We start from the raw sequence: 4,791 nt of genomic DNA on the forward strand, positions 1-4,791 counted from the left end.
CTTAAGCTAAAACTACACTCTATGCTAACTAACTTGAATTTTAAGAAAAAAAAATCAACAAACATAAAACACTCAATATATTTCTATGTTTCAGCAAAAACAAAGAAAAAGTAATAGAAAAATACAAAAAGAAAAAAAAATTTAAAAATAAAAAATAAATAAATAAATAAATACAAAAGAACAATCAAATGTAAAACATTCAGGAGCTTTTCTATCCAACAAAGTGAATAACTTTAAAAATAGCAATTTTGTGGGTGGTAAAACACATGGAGGAAAATATTGATAGACTGAGAAGTATGTAGGGAACTTCAAGATATTAAAAAATGTCAATTCTTCCCAAGTTAAGAGACTCACATCTTGTATTATATTGGAAGACAGGAAGCAAGGGAGAGTAAAGTTGCAACATTTTATAATTTCTGGATCTCTAATGTATAGCATGGTGACCAAAGTTGGTTAACACAACTGTATTATATACTTAAAATTTACTAAAAGTGTAGATATCAAGTGTTCTCCCTACACAGGAATAATGTTATTAGAGGTGATAGTTATATTAACTTATTTTGAATGCCATTTCACAATGTATACATATATCAAAATATCAAGGTGAATATCTTAAATATATGCAATTTTTACTGGATAATTATACCTTAATAAAGCAGAAAAATGGAGCTGATGTTAACATTGGAATATCTTGTCTCCTACTTTTCAAAACCATTACTTTGGACAATTTACTTAAGTAGTTTTATTATTGAAGAAATTAAACAAAAAAATTATCAATAAGAATACCTGACACGTGCAATGTTTGTAAGTGTCAGTGAGTTTAGACATGTGCTTGCCACAGTTCCAATTTAGTATGTTTTTTCTCTTACTGTTATGTAAGTGATGGGGAGCAGAAGTTTCAGTACTCCTCTAGTACTTAAGGAAGGAGATGTAATTATCTACCCAGGGTAAGTATTTAAAAAACAAAAAAGTGTTTTCATTTATACTGCTGCTTTTTGTCTTCCTGTGAAATTACAGAGGGTGAGATTTCAATAAAACAATTAACAGCAGGTATGACACAAGGTCTTATGAGTGTTTCTAGAATTTAATTGAAAATACACTCATAATTTTCAGCTTAAAATCTTTAAGAAGATAGTTATATTCTCAGAACTACATACATATTAATATTAATGGATATACCATAGCCCTATAATTAGAATACTGATGTTTTTTCTGGGAGGCTAAATAATATAATAAACTGAAAAATCATATTTAAATACATGGTGATATGAAGACTTTGATCCCTCTCATGATTACTATGAGTAACTATCCTTAAATGTGCATCTTGTTTATACTTCATTAGTATATCTTTCCATTCATTTATGAATAATGACAAAATTTCCAATTGTGTATTAGGTGCTGCTTTTATTTTTTATTGTGGAAACACAAAAAAACATGCAATATATGTAGTTTTCCTTTGCAGTAATGTACTATTTCATTGGAATTATATACTACTTAGACTCATACTAAGAGACAGTATAAACAATCAGGTAAGAATATTTGGAAATTAATGTCAAATTTTCTGCTGAACATGAAGCTACAGAGATAATTGGTTTCATTTCTTATATGATTTTTGTCCTAAACATTTTATATCATTCTTTCATTTCATCTGTACAATATTATTTTGAGGAAAATAGTAGTATCCTGTTTGTAAGGATATAAGAATTGTGGCAGGAGTTATTTGCTTCAGCTCACAGATGGGAGCAGTTTGTTAAAAGTCCATGATTTTTTTTCATATAATGCTTGTATTATTAAAAAAATAAGTTTATTTATTTTTGACAGAGAGAGAGAGAGAGAGAGAGAGAGAAAGTGGGAGAGGAGCAGAGAGAGATGGAAACACAGTCTAATCCAGGCTGCAGGCTCTAAGCTGTCAGCACAGAGCCCATTGTGGAGCTCAAACTCACAAACTGTGAAATCATGACCTGAACCAAGGTCAGACCCTTAACTGACTAAGCCACCCAGGTTCCTATCAATTCTTCCAATATCTGCCTCTATTATCATTAATTTTACCTGTGTCTGTCTTTACTTGACCATCTTCTTATAAGGACATCAGTCATATTGAATTGGGGTTTGCCCAACTCCATCCAGTATGATTTCATCTTAACTAATTATTTTCAAATTAGCTTACATTCAGAGGTGCTGGGGTTGAAGACTTGACATATGTTTTGGTGAAACACAAGTCACCCTATCACACTGGGCTATTTTAGTACAAAGTTTTTACTAAGTACAAAGCTTCCATATTTGTATAATTAAAATCTTTCTCAATTCATCAACTACTGGACAGAATATTTTCTATAAATACAAATGAAACACTCTAAACTGTGAAATAATAGATAAATGTAAATGTTTTGTTAACACTGGTAAAAAAAAAAGTGCCTAGTATCATGAGAGCAAATGTTCATATTGTATTCTTTATCTCTGTTACTTTTTCTGCCACAGGCTGACTTAAGCTGAATTTTTAAATCAACTTATCTTTAAAGGACGTTTGATATTTCCACATACTGTCTAATAGCTTTGGGGAAGTTTCCTTTTTGAAGATGCATTATAAATTATGTAAAAATGTATATTATTTGCTTAATTCTCAAAGGGCGACAAAGGGTCCTTAGAAGCTGAACTTAGCAAATGTTCAACACTTTTACAGACTGACAATACCAACAGACATATTTCTTTTCAATATTATAGTTCTTGAACTTTGAATTTCCTAATCCTGGTGAATTCATCTTAATCATTGACCTGTAGAATTTACCACAATCACAAGGTTTGTAAGGCCCTGGGTACATATTTATCAAATTAACGAAGTAATGTCACTTTTTGTTGTATTTGATCAAAAAAAACATTCATCATGGCACAGGACTATCAGATATTTAATACTGATATCATCATTTTAGGAATCTCCAGTCACAGCCCCAACCACATCTTCCTCTTCTCTTTGGTGTTGGGCATCTTCACAGTGGCCTTCACGGAAAACAGTGTCATGGTTCTCCTCATCTACCTGGAAACCCAACTCCACACACCCATGTACTTCCTTGTCAGCCAACTGTCCCTCATGGACCTCATGCTCATCTGCACCACTGTACCTAAGATGGTTTTCAACTACCTATCTGTCAGCAAGTCCATTTCTGTGGCAGGGGGTTACAGAAATTTTCTTCTATGCATCATTAATAGGTTGTGAATATTTCCTGTTGGCAGTCATGGCTTATGACCGTTATATTGCCATTTGCCACCCTCTAAGATAAACTGATCTTATAAGTTCTAAAATTTGTGGACTTATGACTGTGTCTTTCTGTATCCTGGGTTCTACTGATGGTCTCATTGATGTTGTAGCTACACTTTCCTTCTCCTATTGTGGGTTCAAGGAAATAGCCAACTTCTGTGATTTTCCTTCCATGCTAATCATCTCATGCAATGATACTTCAACATTTGAAGAAGTTATTTTCTACTGTTGTATCATAATGATTGTTTTCCCTGTAGCAATCATCATTGCTTCCTATGCTTGTTATTCTGTCTGTCATTTGCATGGGTTCTGGAGAGGATACCCATAAAATTTGCCAGCTGTTCCTCTCACCTCATGATGGTCATAATGTACTATGGAGCAAATTTGTTCATATACATGTTGTCCACTTCAGACTGTTCTCCCACTCAGCATAAAATTGTTTCTGTTTTCTACACCATCCTTACTCCCATGCTAAATCCTGTCATCTATAGCCTCTGCAACGAATAATTGGCCAGACTATTCATGAAGGTGTTGGGGAAAGAGAATTCTTCCAAGTAAAGAGAATAATTTGCTTAATTACTTTCATGATTTGCCAATATCTCTTTAGTGCTCCTTTTATTTTCATCAGTTGTAAAATGTGACACTTATGTGCACATTTTTGGAATAACACATTCATGGGCAACACACAAATCCTTGATTTTAAATAAAACTGTTTCAAATTGTTATTATTATTCTATATTAATTACATTATGATTAAATACAGTTTATGACCTTACAGTTATGACCTTTTCTTGAATAAGGACACTATAGGTTGATTTAAAGTTATCAGGAATGTTGTGACTTATATCTGGGTAACAAACAAAGCTTCTTTCACCATGTGGTAAACCCAAAACTTAATGCAGTCACTTTAGAGTCATTTTAGGTGAAGATTTCATACATTGGAATTTTTAAATGTATACAATGTTCAATATAGAGTGCAAGCAGGGGAAAGGCAGAAGGAGAGAGAGACACAGAATCCAAATCCAGGCTCTGAGGTGTCAACACAGAGCCCATTTGTGGGACTCAAACTCATGAACCGTGAAATCATGACCTGATCCAAAGCTGGACACTCAACCAACTGAACCACCCAGGCGCCCCTACACTGTCTTTTTAAAATAATGTTAAGAGTTAATTGGGTTTCTGTAATGCCTAGTTGAATTATTTTCAGGATTTTGAGGGATTCTGTTTCCATGAGAAATCCAATTATACTCACATACTAATGTGTATTTTTTTTTATTCTGGATCATCATAGATGGACATATTTTCTCATATATTTCATGTCAGTTTCTTTCTTTCAGTGAATCTTCATAACTCCTAGTCAATTATGGTAACCACATAGATTTTGTACAAAATTGAGGACTTTTCACACATCTTTGCTCTTGTTTCTAATGTTTTGTCATGGAAAAAGAGATCCTGAATTATCTGTTTATTCTGTCTGCTTAACCAAATTGTCTTCGGTGAGTCTGCAGTATATTTATAGAGAAGTCTACAATGGACCT

General features: G+C 33.0%; 1 pseudogene; it reads left to right on the forward strand.

The window, feature by feature from the left end:
* The first annotated feature begins 2,881 nt into the window (after positions 1-2,881).
* LOC121023562 (olfactory receptor 2M3-like) lies at positions 2,882-3,760 on the forward strand (annotated as a pseudogene).
* Positions 3,761-4,791: the final 1,031 nt, after the last annotated feature.

The sequence above is a fragment of the Herpailurus yagouaroundi genome, unplaced genomic scaffold (genome assembly GCF_014898765.1).
Source record: "Herpailurus yagouaroundi ecotype Mexico unplaced genomic scaffold, PumYag 566, whole genome shotgun sequence".
Classification (NCBI taxonomy): domain Eukaryota; kingdom Metazoa; phylum Chordata; class Mammalia; order Carnivora; family Felidae; genus Herpailurus; species Herpailurus yagouaroundi.